The sequence below is a fragment of the Lissotriton helveticus genome, chromosome 1_2 (assembly GCF_964261635.1).
Source record: "Lissotriton helveticus chromosome 1_2, aLisHel1.1, whole genome shotgun sequence".
In the NCBI taxonomy this organism is placed as follows: domain Eukaryota; kingdom Metazoa; phylum Chordata; class Amphibia; order Caudata; family Salamandridae; genus Lissotriton; species Lissotriton helveticus.
In genome coordinates this window covers 229,635,176-229,653,289 of record NC_136058.1, presented here as the reverse complement: position 1 = coordinate 229,653,289, position 18,114 = coordinate 229,635,176, and positions in this window count along the sequence as shown.

The window sequence follows — 18,114 nt, the reverse complement described above, 5'->3', positions numbered from 1 at the left end:
CAGGCAGCAGGACAACAAATAGAAAAACAGGCCTCCCAGATAAACAGTGCTTTAATTAGCACAGCAATTCTTCTGGCAGAGCTTCAGTTGCAAGTCCAGTAGTGTCTGATTTTAGGGGGTCAGAGACCAGTACTTATAAACAAAAAGTCCCTTTGATGTGTGGGTGACTTCAAAGCAGCTCCTTGAAGTATACAAATATCCTTTCAACTCAGTCCTAAGTACCAGGCTATATGTGGGGGGTAATCAGCCCTTTGTGTGGGGTCAGGCCACTACCTATTGAAGAGTAAACGTCAGCCCCATTCTCCCTTTCTGCAAAGGAAGGGCCATCAGAATACTGATGTATGTAGATGAGTACACAGCCACACCTAGTCTTCCTGTGTTTGTGGCTGTCTGGAGAGAAGGCACAAAGTGTAGCTGTCACCCAGCCCAAGCATGTATTGCAGGCAGGCTGCAAGGCACACAGAGCTATAAATGCAGAGAAATGTCCACTTTCTAAAAGTAAAAAGAACAAATGATGAACAGATGCTGAATAATGTAAACATTCACTCGAGGTTACAAAGATCTGGGGTTAATCCACTGTTTTTTGCTCACCACCCCAGTTTGGACCCAGTTATATGCAAATCAGACTTGACCATGCTGCTCAAGGGAAGAGGCCAAGGCCAGCCCAAACTGCCAAGCATGACCTCCCTGGACCAGAAACAAGCATACTGTGACCAGTTTCTGAGTATCACCCCATTTGATTTGTTCAGCATTCCATCCATCATTTGTTTGTGCATCACTTTCTAAAAGTGACATTTCTTAAACAGTATTTTAACTCCAACTGCACCAGTAAGTAGGATTTAGCAAAACCATTTCAAAAATATAAAACATGAAATAGCTACTCCTCTCTGATCCGGAATTACCACTTAAGCGTGTATAAGGGAATTGCTAATGCTAATCCATGTGAGGAGTAGGTCTCACAGCAGTGAAAAACGAATTTAGCTGTTTGTTACTACCAGGACATACAAAACATAAAAGTACATGTCCTACCTTTTACTAACATAGCACCCTGCCCTTAGGGCTACCTAGGGCCTATCTTAGAAGTAGCTTATATGTAGTGAAAGAGGAGTTTAAGGCTTGGCAAAAAGCTATAAATGCCACGTTGAAGTGGCAGTAAACTGAACACACAGGCACTGCAATGGCAGGCCTGAGACAGGTTTGATAGGCTCCTGGTGTGGGAGGCACAATCAGTGCTGCAGGCCCACTGGTAGTATTAAACTCACAGGCCCTGGGTATATGGTATACCACTTTACAAGGAACTTACAGGTAAATTAAATATGCCAATTAGGTATACACCAATTAAACAAATATTTATAGAAGAAGCACATGTACTTTAGCCCTGGTCAGCAGTGGTACGGTGCTCAGAGTAGAAGGGACAACAAAAAAATCAGCAAACGGCAGAGGTCAAAGCAAACATTTTGGGAGAAGACCACCACAAGGATGACAGGCCAAACAATAGGCAAATCAATTTTTGTGGAAGTACACAAAGTCTACCTAATAAAACATGTAGTTCTAGCTCCCAACATGTGGGTGGAGCCAAAGACCCTCTCTAGTGATGGCAATTTAATTGTGTGGAGACAGCTACACTGGCGAGCCAGAGCATACAAGTAGGTATCTGTTTGTGAACATTTTTTGTGCTCAGAAGAATTGCTGCACATAAATCAGGAATGTGTTTCTGCCACACGGAAAAATAATGCCCATCTGATAAGTCAGTTCCTTGGTGGCTAGCAGTACTAAGTTTGTAATAAATAAATACATGCAGGGGCTCATTGTTTTCTTAGGAATATGCTGCAGTTGATGTCTAATGCTGGGGTTGCTAAGCTCCAATTTTGCCTTGCCTTGATTCCATCGTATGCCTCTTTCTTCCACTACTCTGGATTTCCTGTCTCTTCATGACACCTTTGCTGGTTCTTTTTCATTCTCACTTTCTCCGTAAGTCACTCTTTTCTTGCTTTCTCTTACTTCTACTTTCTCCTTTTTCTGCCTTTCTCTCTCCTACTCGAGCGAAGTATGATAAAGAAAAATAAGTACCAGCCCCCAAAATGAGTGCTGTTTTCCCCCACCTGCAACCCCCAGAACATATTAGGCACTCTAGACTAGGCTAGACGAAAGCCGCAAGCTCTGTGAAACGTATGCCTTCCTGCCTCATCACTTCTTGTTCTTTAGTTACCAGTACTTAGATGCTTTGGGCAGTTGACCTTTCTCTAAGTATCAGCCACATGCATCAAGCTAAAAACCGGTCGCAAACGGGCAGATTCTCAGAATCTGCCCCTTTGCAACCGTTATTTTTGCATTTGGGATGCATCATTCCAAATGCAAAAATCGCAATTTAAGTAATGTCTAAATTGAGATTCCTTAAATTGCGATTGCATTTAAGGAATCCCAAATTGAGATTCCTTAAATGCAATGCATCAGAGTAAAAAAAATTGCGATTTCACTAATAGGAGTAGCAAATTACCATGAAGTTCAACTTCATGGTAATTTGCAAAAACTTTGAAAAATGCACTTGTGTGCATTTTTCAAAGTTTCATGTTGCGCACACACATGCCCTAAGGGCATGTGTGTGCGCAACATATGTGCACAGATCAATTTCAGGGGTGCAACAGGGTGTCCTTTGGACACCCCATCACCCTTGAAATTGCATTCTCAATTTGTGATTCGCTCACTGTGATTCGCAAATCGAGAATGTCTTCCCGTTCATTCCTACGGGCCTCTAGGCCCATAGGAATGAATGGGGAGGTATTCCTTAATTGCGACTCGCAATTTGCGAGTCGCAATTAAGGAATATTAACAAATCGCAATTTTTTTAGCGATTTCTTCATGCATAGCCTTTTGCTATTCCTTATTAGCGAATCCTTATTTTTCGCTAATAAGGAATCGCAAATGGCATTGTTGATGCATGTGGGCCTATATTTTTCTATTGTTTGGAGTGTTGTGAGGTTTTCATTCAAATGCTCTGACATGGTTGGCAGACTTCGTGGCATGCAGAAACCAAGCTGTATTTTTTCCGCCTTTTACATTCAAAGTTATTACCAATTCTAGCGGCGTGCCACAGAGGTCATCATTGAGCCCACTCCTTTTAATATTTATGTGCCCATCCAACCAAGATTTTAACGGACCAAGGTTTTGAGGTATTATCTTATGCGGATGATACTCAAATGGTGGTATCCATCAAACACACTCAAGAAACGATCACAATAAAATTCTGTTACTGTCTGGTATCTGTAGTGATCTGGGTGAAGCAGAACTGCTTACCACTCAGTGGGGAAAAGACTGAGATTGTCCTGTTCGGCAAGACCAATGGGATCTGGACAAAGGCTGATGACCTAAATAACTCCATGCCACCATCGACCCTTCAAAAGGAGGCAAGAAACGTGGGCATTTTGTTAGATGATACACTTAGCATGAAAACCCAAGTAGCATCATTTTGTGGCTCCTGTTATGGTATTATGCTTAAGCTCAGGAAGGCCTTTTCCTTAATTCCTTTGCATTACAGAAAGACTGTCACTTAAGGCCCTATTACCAGTCGTTTACAATATGGCAATGCACTACTTGTAGCCATAAATGAGTCACCTCTGTCAAGTATGCAAATTGTGCAGAATACATCACCCACACTGGTTTGTCATCTTCCCCCCCAGGACCACAGCGGGCCCGCTTCAGAATACCATTCATTGGTTGCCTATTAGAAAGCGCTACATTTTCAAGCTGCTCTGCCATAATATTAGAGCCCTGGATGTGGTTGAACCTGTTATCCCCACAAAAGTGCCAGATTCTATCAACCTGACAGAAAGCTTAGATCCCCAGACATGGCACTGGTGACTCCTTGCTTAATCCCAAATCCCAGAAGCGTTGGCCGATCTTTCACTTATATTGCCCATATCATTGAAATCAGGTGACAATATCCTTCCACACCTGTAAGAATCAGACTGGTTTCAAATAATTACTGAAAACCTGGTTATTTTAATACTCTATTAATTCTTGCGCACTATGTGATCACTTGAGTACTGATCCAGTGGTGCATTAAATATTATGGGGTTTATTTACGAGTCCCCTGCACCACCGAAGCGTCACTGTTTGTGACGCTCTGGTGATGCAGATTACAAAATCACATCTATGAGGCCACGCAAAGTTGAATGGCCTCGTAGAAATCGCTGCATTGCCTTACTCTGTGCTCATGAGCATTCCATGGGCTTTGTGGTGGGTTTTCCCACGTAACACCGATCGATTTCGACGCTGCCCTAGATTTACAAGAGCATGTAAACCTGAGGAAGGGCCAAATCCTTACTCCTCCCGAGGTGACGCATAACAAGAAGAAATATGTTTATTTCTCCTCGCTATTTCCTCTTTCAATGTATGCTGCATTCTCCAGCACACATAGAGGAGAACACCTCTTAGGATTGTTTCTGTGCAGGAAGGTGCTCCCTCCTGCACAAAAACAATCATGCCTACAATATAGGCACCCATGCAACAAGGTGCAATGGTGCCTGTGTTGGCACTAGGCTCCTGGAACAGCACCAGCGCATGGGGAAAGGACAGGAATGCCCGCATTGCATAAATACTGTGCATTCCTGCCCTTTCACTTTGACGTATGTGTTCTAACCTTATGAATCTCAGCCAACATCTCCCACATGAGTCTTCACACATGCATTACCCTTCCATCACATACCTCCTCAAGGATGTCAGGGAACCAATCAAAAACGGAGCACATAGCACCACTGTGAAGTGAACGAAGTGCTTTCTAAGTACAATACAATACAACTGAGTTTAAGAAATCAGATTCTGATCGAATCTTTAAGCAACAATACCAGTAACTAGGACATGCATCTCAGTCAGTTGCATATCACCCTTCAGCAATGTGTGTTCTGGCCTGCAGAGCTGGAATGAAGGGCAAACCAGATAGATCCCAGATCCGGCCGTTTTTTTTAGCCAGATCAGGGATCTGTCAGCTCCTATGAAATATGGTGAATTGCTCCCAGTATGGGACGCACTTCAGCAGAGCGAGCAGCAACGTGCAGGCGGTGAGGGGGATGTTTCTTTTCTCTTTCACTGGACCCAAAACAAAGGCCAAATGTAAATGTCTTTCAGCCCTCCTTTTGTCAGGGTATAATCCTGGCTGTGAGCTAATTGAACCCTAATGCCTAGATACCAATATAATGGGGAAACAAACGAACAAAGGGGCATATTATTAAGGGGGTTTATCTCCGCTTTTTTGGCTTTAAAAGCCAAGAAAGCGGAGATAAAATTATGGAATGGAATGGAATGGAAATGGATTTGTTAAGCGCGGTTGCTGCCCACGGACGTCCAAGCGCTGAGTAGAGCAGAGATGTGACGGAAGAGGGAGATTAGGACTAAAGGGGTTTGGCGAACAATAATGTTTTCAGCTTTTTCCGGAATGAGAGCAGGTCAGGGTTGGAGCGAAGAGAGAGGGGGAGAGCATTCCAGAGCTTGGCGGTGTTCAGCGAGAACAGCCTACCCCCGGTCCTGGCTCTTTTCACTCTAGGAACTACTGCAAGGAAAGCATCTGTAGATCGAAGGTTCCTATTTGGGTGGTAGGGGATAACAAGGTTGTTATTTATTGTTGATTCCGTTTTCCAAAAGGCCCGGTGCGCAATACACAGCGCCTTGAATGTCACTCTTAGCCTTACTGGCAGCCAGTGCAGGCTTTTCAGTCCAGGTCTAGCTGACTGGGTTCGCGGAATCTGGAGTAAGGTTCGTGCGGCGCAGTTTTGTACCACTTGCAGCTTCCTAAGGGTCATCTCAGGGGCCCCAACGTATAGAGCATTGTTTGAGTCTAGGCGGGACTGGATGAGGCCTTGTACTGCCACCTTTTTGGCCTCCAGAGGCAGAAGTGGGAGGACCTTCCTCAGGACTCTAAGTAGGCCAAAACAGGTGGCGGATAACTTAGTGGCCTGGGTGGAGAAGGAGAGCTTTTTGTCTAACCATACTCCCAGGCTCTTGACACTTTCCTTGGGGGTGGGGGGAGTGCCCAGACCGCAGGGCCACAAGGAGGTAAATGGTACTGGCGATGCTGGGCCTAGGAGCATGAGCTCTGTTTTTTCTCCGTTCAGCTTAAGGGAGGAGTTGGTCATCCACTCCTTCACGTCCTCTAAACATTTCAACAGACCTGCCGGGGATTGCCTGTTGCTCTCTTGCGCCAATGAAACCACTAGCTGAGTGTCGTCGGCGTACGACACGATATTAATGCCGTACGGTTCGACTACCCCAGCCAGTGGTTTCATGTATACATTAAACAGCACAGGGCTCAGCGAAGAGCCCTGCGGTACTCCGCAGCTGAGAGGCTTACTGGGTGACATTGTATCGCCGTCGAAGATCTGAAAAGATCTGTCAGACAGGAAAGAGTCGAACCACCTTAGTGCATCACCCGAGACTCCGATGTTATAGAGACGGTTCAGCAAGATGGCATAGCTGACCGTATCGAAGGCGGCACTTAGATCAAGGAGGATCACTGCCACTGATCCTCCCTGATCCAGTATCCTTCGAGATTCTTCGGTGACTGCTAATAAGGCGGTTTCAGTCCCATGCTTTGGTCTAAAACCTGTCTGGGATGTATGTAGTAGGGAGTGGTTCTCTAGAAACTGGACCAGCTGGGCATTTATATATTTCTCCAGCACCTTGCTAGCCCAAGGGAGGAGTGGGATGGGACGGTAGCTGGAGTGGTCATCAGGGTCCAGGTTGGGTTTTTTCAACAGCGCCCGCACCATTGCTTGTTTCCAGGCTGTGGGAACTGAGCATGCGGATATGGATGAATTTAGCAGTTCCAGGATCACAGGCAAGGTGGCTTCACCTGCCTGCATCAGGACTTCTGGAGGCGCTGGGTCACGTGGAGAGCCTGACTTAACTTGGCATGCCACTTTGTCTAGGGTGTCAAGGTCCAAAAGGGGAAAATGATCAAGAACAGGCTGGTCTGGGGGGAGGGGGAATCTCGGGAGAGGTAGGTCAGTCGCATCCGGAGTCGAGACTATTGTTGGGAAAGTGGAGTAGATTTTCAGCACCTTGTTATGGAAGAATTCCGCCAACTCATTGCATTGATCTTGAGTCTTGATCGGATGGGGGGCAGTGGTGGCACTGGTGCATTGTTTTATTATGTGAAAAATTTCCTTGGGCTTTGATTTAGCTTCCAGGATTTTGTCAGAGTAATAAGTAGCCTGGGCCGTCCTAATTCCTTCTTTGTAGGCTTTAATTGCCTCTTTGTAGGATGCCTTTTTTTCCGGGAGAAAGTCTAATCGCCAGGCTCTCTCTCGTTGCCTACAGAGGCGTTTTTGCTCTCTTAGCGAGTCAGAGAACCAGGGGGCTGATTTCTGCGTTCTCTTTGAGGACGATCTGCGAAGAGGGAGGATCATATCTAATGAGTTCGTAATCCAGCCTACATAGTTTCCGTTTGCCACGTTGGGGTCTGGGCATGGTGGCGGACGGGTGGAGTCCAGATCATGCGTCCATGACTCCACGGGTAGTTTTGACCAGTTTCTCCTAGTTGTGACTTGAGGGGTTAATTGGGGGGCTTTATGGGTGACCCAGGTAAACGGGACCAAGAAATGGTCCGACCATGGGAGAGGAATAGGTTGGTCGACAGTCAAATCAATGCAATTACTGAAAATAGGGTCCAGTAGATTCCCCTTTTCGTGGGTCGGGGCTGTGACTAGTTGGGCCAGTTGAAGAGCTCCAAGGTCATCAATTAGCTCCTTAGCAATGTGGTCTGAAGGGGAGTTAAAATGGAGATTAAGATCCCCTAGAACCGTGTGATTGGCAGAGGATAAAATTCTTTTCGCTATAATCTCTGGGAGAGATGTATAGAATAATTTTGCAGACTCGGGGGGGCGATAGATCAAGGTGCCGGAGAATGAACTATTCGCGTGGAACTCTATACAGAATTCTACACTCTCGCAACCAGGGATAGTTTCTGCTGTGGTGCGGCAATGATACTGGTCCTTTAATATAATGGCCAGACCTCCGCCTCTCCCTTCCGGTCTGTCTACTCTGAAGATATGGTAGCCAGCTGATAAGGCTGAGACTAAATCAGGCTCTGATTGAGCCGAGAGCCAGGTTTCTGTTAAGAAGATCGCGTCTGGCTTGTGTTCCTCTAGTAGCATGGCGATTTGTGTACAATGTTTTGGCAGTGATCGACAGTTTAACGCGTACATGCAGTATTTCTGGGCTCCGGCCAACGGGGAGATGTTACGAAAGGAATGTTTGCAGTCCGGGCAGCGGGGGGGAGCTCTGTGGGAGCATATGTATGCGTGCACTGGACAGCAACAGTTCTTCTTATGCTGTGTAAGGCTGTCGAGCTATATGACCTGCCCTGGGGAGTGGGGGAACCAGGGTTTGTGGCCCCTGGTCCCGTCTGGTCGCGGACGGGTGCAGACGGGCCTGCCTTTGGCGCGCCTTCGGCGCACCGCCGGCGCGCCCGCTGCGCCTCCGGAAACAGCACATTCTTAAATATCAGTGGGAAGGGGCGTGGCCTATTTCGGTGGGCGGAGCCCAGGAGGTCGCGGCGGTTGCCTGCTGCCTGCTTCAGCGCTTCACTCGGCTGAGCGGCGAGGCAATCCCCAGGTGTGCAGGTAGTGCAAGTTTTTAAAAGACACACAAGTAATAACACACTATACAATTTTTAAAATCAACTTTGTGAAGGGGATTCCTAGCTCTCGGCTTTCCGCCTCAAGAGCTCTGTCTAAGCAGCGCTGGTCACCAGAGCGCGCCTAGATATACAAAGGGGGCGTGGCCTATTTCGGTGGGCGGAGCCCTGGAGGTCGCGGCGGTTGCCTGCTGCCTGCTTCAGCGCTTCGCTCGGCTGAGTGGCGAGGCAATCCCCAGGTGTGCAGGTAGTGCAAGTTTTTAAAAGACACACAAGTAATAACACACTATACAGTTTTTAAAATCAACTTTGTGAAGGGGATTCCTAGCTCTCGGCTTTCCGCCTCAAGAGCTCTGTCTAAGCAGCGCTGGTCACCAGAGCGCGCCTAGATATACAAAGGGGGCGTGGCCTATTTCGGTGGGCGGAGCCCGGGAGGTCGCGGCGGTTGCCTGCTGCCTGCTTCAGCGCTTCACTCGGCTGAGCGGCGAGGCAATCCCCAGGTGTGCAGGTAGTGCAAGTTTTTAAAAGACACACAAGTAATAACACACTATACAGTTTTTAAAATCAACTTTGTGAAGGGGATTCCTAGCTCTCGGCTTTCCGCCTCAAGAGCTCTGTCTAAGCAGCGCTGGTCACCAGAGCGCGCCTAGATATACAAAGATTATCTCCCTATTACCTAGCTGTCGCTAACACCAGTTAGCGACAGCTAGTAAGAGATAGCGACCATCTTGGGCCCCACTTTGCATGTCAGTGATATTTATCACTAATGACATGCAAAGTGGGCGTGCCAAGATGTTGGCGACTGGAAACAGTCGCTAACATCGCTATCTCCTGTTACCAACTTTGGGAGATATTCGCGCTAAGCGCGAATATCTCCAAAAGCTAACACCTGCCCTGAGCAGTTCTTAGCCATGTTATCCAATGGGAGGTGGATAACATAGCTAAGAGCATTAGCTCGGTAATGCATGAATATCGCTGACTTTTCAGCGATATTCATGCATTGCGGCCGTTTTTTATCGCATTTGCGATAAACCTTGGTAATACCAAGGTTTATCTGCGGTAAAAATCGCCGCAGCTCAGCGGTAAAATTTTGTCTCTAACCAAGCAATAGCGATAATTATCGCTATTGCTTAGTAATATGCCCCACAGCTTGTTATCTCTTCACAGATGTTTAGGAGAAACTAGGATTGGGAGGCAGGTTTTAGTTGACTTTGTGTAACACTTATATGTAAGAGATACACATATTGATACAGCTGCCATTCTTACAGTGCATCAATGAGTATTTACACGAATAATAATTTAAATAGCACTGACTATTTTTTGATTTAATACTTTTATTAATACTCCATTTGCAGGGTGTCAGAGCACTTTACATCACACAAACAAATTATACATTACAGTAAATCATACAAGTATGTAAATCAATGTACAGGATGCTATATAAAACAATGAGGGTTCCATGTGTAGGCTTAACACATCACCTTTACTGCTAGAGATTATATGTTAAGATTGCAAGGCTGGGAGAAACACAAAGACAGGATTTAAAACGTAGTGCAGTGCTAGGGTTTGTCGGTTCTAATAAGACTTTATTACTACCCATAGAAACCCTTTCTAGCAGACTTGTAATAACAAACTGAGTAAAAACAGTAAGGTTGTAAACCCATGCCTAACAGTTTGCATGCAGGTAATTGATTCTGGCTCATAGCTCCTTGCTCTATATTAGAAGGATTGTAATTTATTAACTGAATGTAATTATAGGATCTCTGTCTCAAAAGCAGTGACTCACCTACCTATATCTACATAATTTAATAATCTGTAATCTGCATGTTAGACGTTGGGTTTAAAGGATACACATTAACGCTCTATGGCTATGCTATTTTAAGTGAAAACTGTAAACACAGATTCTTCCAGCAAGTTATTTCCCCGCCTGAGTAATTTTACCATTAATACTATTCCCTGTCATTTACTGGGCACACAAAGCTCTCTGCAGCAGGTGCCTTAACCCCATTAAATATTTTAAAAGGCAGCCTTTTAAAGTAAAGAATCCACAACAGATTTACTGTCACGTTTCTCCTTGCTGCCAATTGCTATTTGATGAGTTTTAAAAAACATAAATGTAGAAGTTGGCCATCAGACTGTGTCTGGTGACTCCACCCCATGCGACCCCACCCCCTTGTCGTTATCACACCATAATCCCCAATTTAGCTGTTCCCAAAGTCAGGTTTGTCCAATTCCAGCACTGATGAGCTGTGAGGAGGAATGACCGAGAGTGACGCTCAAACAAAAGGGCAGTCAGTGTTCTGGAACTTACTCTCATGATGGACCTCAGCCAAGTACAGGTCCCCAGAAGCGCCTATTTGGAGTTCCTTGCAAACAGGGTCGTGAGCAGCTGCGCAGAGCAGCGCGAGGCTCTGTGGAGAAATGCTGAGGTGGTGGCACCCCTTTTTGTTGAACTGTTCCTTTGAAAGGCACAAGACAACAGCATAACTTTTAACATCTTACTGCAGCCGCTAGCCCCAGATTCATTTTACACCTGGAGCGCCGCTGTAGTTCCCGCCTTCAGTATTTTTACGTTCAACATAAACACTTTTATCCTGAAAACACGGTCCGCACTGCAAAACGTGCAAAGGCCTCTTCATTAGAGGCAGCCACGTGAGGCCAGTTGTGTAATGCAAAGCAGACAGAAATGCCTACTCGCCGCAAATCAAAAACAGGAGTAAATGTTTGCCATGTTGGCAACGCATACCAGTTAATAAACTGCTCGCTTGTAAAAAATGTTAGCTAACCATAAACCCACCTCGTCAGCAGTAATTTTGATGTTGCTTTTGGGTTTTTTCCGCTTCCGATGACCAAGAGCTTGGGGTGTCTGGGAAGTTTAGCCTGGAGATGAGCGAGTGTTGAAGCCCGGTGTCAGCAGCCCAATGTATGTCCAGGGATCAGAAGAATCAGAATGGTGTCTGGAGAGGTGGGACCAACTCCTTACCTATGCCTTATGTAAAAGAGTGAAACTTACCTAAGCCTTATGTATTTGTGTAAAAGAGCGAAACTCTACCTAATATCCGTAGTCTGGAGTCACTGGATTTTCCTAAACTAGGCCAGTATACTTAAACATTGTACTGTGTTGTGTTGCAGCATTTTTATAGCACTAAGCTCAGTGCTATAAATGGGCCGGTACTGTCCAGTACTGAGTACCTGCACTTTTTTAATTTGCGAGGAGAGTACCTCAAGAGAAATGTAATACTTTTAATTGGAGAGTACCCGAACTTCCCAGAACCAATCAGGTACTCTGGCACAGAGTACCTGCACTTCTATTTTTCCATTTCAAGCACTGACTATGCTGAAGCACTTGCCCACATGAACAGCTTGCTTGCTACACCAAGTAGGGTGTGTAGTTGGAATTATGATGTTTTTTTTTGGTTCTACATGGGAAGTGTTTCCAAATCATGCATGATGACCACTGTGGTGCAGTTATTGTGTTATGAGATGCAGGGCATAGCAGTGTGCTGTAGGATGAAGTGTAAGGCATAGACGCACAGATTTATGGTTTTCAGTATGCTTTTAGCTTTGAACAGCTCTGGAGATCCTTTTATGATATTTCATTAGCTGGTAACTGCACTAGGTTGTTCAATCTGAGATTTTGTGTATAGTTGTGGTCCTGAGAAAGCACTCCCCTACAATGCAGAACTATACAAAAATGCACAAGTAACATAACACAATACAAGATAAAATAAAACTTCTCTTCTCATGAACACAACTTTTTCCAGGTTATATTAAATATCTGAATAAATGTGATTGATATCAGTCAGTCAAGAGGTCTTTATTCGATTTGCATCATAAAAGACAAATACATATAAAAGAAAACAATTCATACACTTTTACATATAAGATAATAAATACATTACATTTTAAAACCATGTTAAAAATAGTATTACATTTTTAGACAATAATGAATGAGAAGACCCCTTGCTAGATAAAAACAATGCTACTTTAAAGCTAATAGTCATAAAAGCTGTACAATGGGAACTTCATTTGCCATGGTTGCGAGTGCGGATTGACCACGCCTAGCTCACAAATTTTGCTACACCAATAGCGATGAGGGGGGAAGTATCAGATTTAAGAATCCTAAACGCTGCAACAGCAGATCTGGTGCCTAGTAACAGACAAACTGGTAAAAGCCAGACTTTCCTGGGTATCAAATAATTGGGGCAGCAGAAAAAAAGATGTTTAATGTTCTCTACTGCTGTTACACAGAAGGGGCACTTATCACTACCACTAGTTGTCCATGAGTGAGTGAGCCCCCGCACAGATAACGAGCCTACTCGGAATTGGTGGTACAGTTTGCGATCGTTTAGCTTGGTGATTAAGTCCGAATAGACTTCGTATTTAGGGACATCTTTTACGACCAAAAATTCCAGTGACATAGTAGGACCATCAACCATAGCGGATCTCCTCTCAGTGATCCAATGCCAGTAAATATCCTTAAGTGCCTTTTTTGAAGGAAAGGTCACGCGTGCTGGATCATCCCATAGTGCCTCCAGGTTCAAATTTTTCAGGAGCTTCCTGATATGACAGAACCAGGGTACCCTGTGAGACCCTTCAAGACCCCTCACATCATCGATGGCCTCAGCGAACAGGGATAATTCCGGTGTAGTCCACAGGCGACGCCAGAACGCCAGTGGTCTATACCGTACCTCATCTCTATGGATTTGACACCTAGATCTAGCTGCAGGGGTAAGCAGGTGTTGATTGTGGAAGGCCAGTTGCCCTTCTCAGGAACCTATTCTGGGCCACCCTCAAAGAGGATAAATTACTATACCCCCACAGTTCAGCACCGTAGATAGTTGCAGGAATTACCTTGGAACCATAAATTTTAACCAACGGTGCCATGGGTTTAGTGAGAGATTTTGCATACTCCTTCAATAAGGCTCCCCCAAGTTGCGCATGTTTCAGGGTCATGAGATCCATTTGCGGTTTCCAGCTCAAATTCTCACTTAATGTGGAGAAGTGTGGCTCACTGGTTAGAGGCAGCAGACCCGTAAGCAGAGAACGGCCTGGGACCAGGGTTCGATTCCCGACGCGGCAGGGTCGTGGACCAGGGTCAGCGGACTCGATAATTCTCGCCTCGGTGCCTACTCTAGTCAGAAACCGCACTCGGCAACTCTGGGCATCAGCTTGCCTCATCTTCACAACGGCCCCCCCAGACCGCCGGGGATGCTTGGTCGCACCTTAGAGATACCCATCAGGGACCATCTCTCAGGGTGAGCCAGGACGGGTTCCCCAGCGGTCGAAGCGCGGAGATACTCCTCCGGGAGTTGATTCCTAGCGCTATATAAACCCGCAATTAAATTAAATTAAATTAAATTAAATGTGACACCCAAGTATGTGAAAACCTCCGTTTGATCCAAAATGGCTCCGCTCAGTGACACCTTGGCCTTCACAGCCTTGGGGCCTCGCAGAACCATAAATTTGGTCTTATTGACATTCACCTCTAACTCGTGGTCGCTGCAAAAACACTCAAAACGGGCCAGGGCAGACCGTAGTCCCTGCCTCGTTTTAGAGATAATAAGAGTGTCGTCCGCGAACATGAGGAGGGGAATTTTCCTTCCAGCAAGGATGGGCGCGTCCGTTGGATAGTTAGAGAAATACTTGGTCACCCCATTAATAAACAAGGAAAAAAGGGTGGGGGCCAACACACACCCTTGTCTAACCCCCTTAGCAACTTTGAAGCAGTCAGTGACTTCCCCTGGACCACCCCATCTTACTTTAGCGTAAGTATTTGAATGCTGATTGATCAGCAGCGCCACCAGCTCTTTGGGCATGCCTAAATCCAGCAAAACTTCCCAGAGCTTAATCCTGGGTACAAGGTCGAAAGCTGACCTGAGGTCCACGAATGCCGCAAACAACAGGCCTCCCCCAAGATGGACCACCTTCCAATATAGTAGCATAAATCTAAAAACCTGCTCTAAGGTCCCCGTATGTTGCCGAAAACCCGCCTGGAGAGGACTTAAAACATCATAGTCAGAAATCCAAGTCTGGATCCTACCCAAAAGAAGGCGAGCCACAATCTTTTGTACAGCATCAATGAGGCGAATGGGTCGATAATTAGCCGTTACTGAGCGGTCACCCTTCTTATGAATGGGGAGGATCTCCGCCCCAAGCCATGATTCTGGGACTTTTGCACCCCTTGCCAAGGCATTGGCCAGGAGAACAATATATGGGACCCAAAGGTCCTGTTCCTGCTTAAACATGTCAGCTGGTATGCAGTCAGGACCTGGTGCTTTACCCCCCGGGATAACCCTTAACACTGCCCTCACTACAGTAGACGTAAAAACCAGGGCTTCGTTGGAAGTAATGTGCATCAGGTTTGAGGGACTGGAAACATTCTCTTTGAATTGATTCCCGTAATACTCAACCCATTCTCTTGGCTCAACACTATTTGAGGGGGATCTATCCTGTGGGCGATTGCCCCATTTCAGCTGCCGCCAGAATTTAGTCATATTATTACTCTGGCAAGCCTCCAACAGTTCCTTCCAACGGGTCTCGTCCCAATTCTTCTTAGCAGTGGCCTGCACAGCTTTATAGGTGGCCCTGCAACTGCGGATTAAGGTCTGGTCTCTTAACTTTAAAGCCGCGTGTAGCGCCTTTTGTGACTCCCCGCAGGCGCTGTCATACCAGGTTAGGGGCTTCGGCTTGTTCCTACTAGGGCCAGTAGATTTAATAAAAAAGGTTTTAAGATTTAGGAAAAGGTCCCTATGTAATGTAGTAATGTTATCCAGAAGGGCCGACTCCTGACTGAACTCGCTGATTTGGGTCATTGTATCCCTCAACATGGTTCTAATCCTTAACAGAACCTCCTCATCCAGAGCTATTTTGGGCCAACTAACCCTTCTTTCATTGTTGGTTAATAAGACCTGTGGCAGGGACGCCTCTGCCACCGTGGGCTCTGCAAAAGCACCTTCTTTAATCAATAGAACCAAGGGATTATGGTCACTCTCGGCTCTATTTACTACCACCATATCCAGCAAACTGGGCCACATTTCCACATTCACCAGGATATAGTCTATGCGAGAGCCCGATCTACCATTATCAAAAGTCATTGCCCCCATCCTATCAGACTTCAGACGCCCATTAACTGCACGCATTCCCTGGTTCAGACAAAGACCCTTCAATGATATCAATGATCCGCCGGCTGAGCTCTCCTTCCAGTATATCAATGACATTAATGAAGATATGTAATACAACCTGGAAAAAATTAAGGGTGAAAAATAACAATGGATTAGGCTGTGGGCCAGAAATTACCCTGGTTGAGCTTATTTCTAGCGTTCCATTCATCACTTTTTTTGTATATTTCACTGGGCATATGCTGGGCAGCTACGTGGGTGTCACTCCATTTGTTCACGATGCACTGATGCCTGGGCAGCCAGGTTCACTGAGAGGGGCCTTTCACCTGCTTGGTCTTACAAGAGTTTCCGGTTTGAGTCCATTCTCTGACCCACCTTTAAATAAGTACTACTCAGGTATCTAATTAAAAGGTGAGGAATCTGAGGTTTCTATCAGGAGAATCAGTTACTTATCTTTGAGAGTGCTCTTCTGGTAGAGACTATTTAACAGCAGATTCCTCAGCATCCGGTCCAACCTCCTTGTTTTGTAATTGGACTCTATCCATTAATATGATCCCGTATCTAGCAATCTGCACACTAGCCATAACCAGTGGTGTAACGAAACTTGAGCCCCCCCCAGCAAAGTACATGGGGGCACTTCCCGATCCCAAGCAGGAGCTCTCAGGCCAGGGGCCTGCTGCCTGTGCACAGTGCCAGAGGGGGCCCCCCGAGAGCTCAGAGCCTCCGGCCACACTGGGGCTAATGTTACACCACTGGTCATAACCAATTTGCTATTAAGGCTTTGTGCCAGGGGGTGCGTATAGTCTCATAAGCAACTGATGTAGGTATGCTGAAATTATGCTAAATAGAATGCACACTTCATTTCCAGAGAGAGACGGGATCAGTGGGGAGCAGCATAGCTCCACCTACCGGGACGCAGAGGTACTGCTGAAAAAGTTTCAGGATCCACTCTGATGTATGTGGACTATTCAAAAGCTGAAGAATCTGCGGTTAGATAGAGTCTCTACTAGAAAGACCGTTACCGTAGGTAAGTGACATGATAAGTTTTGCAGCCCAATAGTAGCATTCAATTTACAGGCCCTGGGTACATGTTTACCATAGACTAGAGATTTACAAGTAAATTAAATATGCAAATTAGGAATATGCCAATTCTGACAAGTTTAGAGAGAGAGAGCACAAAGCACTTTAACACTGGTTAGCAGAAGTAACATGAGCAGAGATCTATTGCCAGCAAAAACAGGTTGAGCTAAAGAAGGCAAACATCTGGGGGCATACCATGCCTTCCTGGTTTCATGGCCTCATGCATCCACCTTGTATCATACATGCATACCTTAGAATGGGTCTGGAGTAAAACCAAAGGTTTCAATGGGCCCAGCACTGGGGTTGCCTCTCTGACACTTTTTAGACCTCACAAGAGATGGCTGAGCACCTTATGTGGTGATGAGCCAACCTGACCTGTGTCAGGACACTCTCCATTCCTCACTTAGACTTGAAGGTTGTGACAGAGGCACCAGTGCTTGGGTGAGGCGTTGGTCTGCAGGAGGTGAAGAACACAGATGTCTGGTCTGTAATTTAGAGTCAGCTCATATCTAACGTTTTGAGCTTTAGGTGATCCAGTTGGCCACAAAAGCCTTCCTAATGACCATCAAGAGAAGGCTGGTACTGGTCCTAAACAACACTAGGTGGTCAGGTGGTATATCTACAGGTAGAGAGGGGCGAGGTCCTACATACTGTGGCAGAAGGTTCTAAATTTCTAGAGGTGGATGGGTCAGCAAAAGATTTGGTGGTAGATCTACTGGGGACCCTGTACACCACATCAAATGAGCTGAGTAGATATCAGCTAGCGGATCACAAGTGGTATCTCCTTTCCGAGGTGGCGCTGGGCATCTTAAATCAGTCATGCCTGCCCTAGTAAGAGACATCTCCCACCATTGAGAACGTTTAGTGTCAATGCATCTTGCCCTTTATTTTCTGCCAAAAGAGGTCACTGAAAGATGCATTCCGGTGGTAATGGGACAAGTCTCCTTTACCAATTCCTATAACTGCATCTCCTGCCTGAAGGTATGAGGAAAGTCAGGGCAGAACAGGCCCACAACACATAATAGCCCTGAAATGGGCAAGGAGAGTATTATATTCAAAGCTCTGCAGCATTTGCCATCCAATCAAGCTACCCATTAAGAAGGACCTCCTGTTTCAGCTACCTCTGAGGGTCTTGCACTCAAATATTCGCTATCTGCACATCCATGTTGTTAGCCTTAGGGTGGTCTTCTCCCAACCATTTTGCTTTATTCCTCCTGTTTTTGCTGAATTCATTTTTGTTGGCCTTAGGGCTCTGCACAATGTACTACTACTAACCAATGCTAA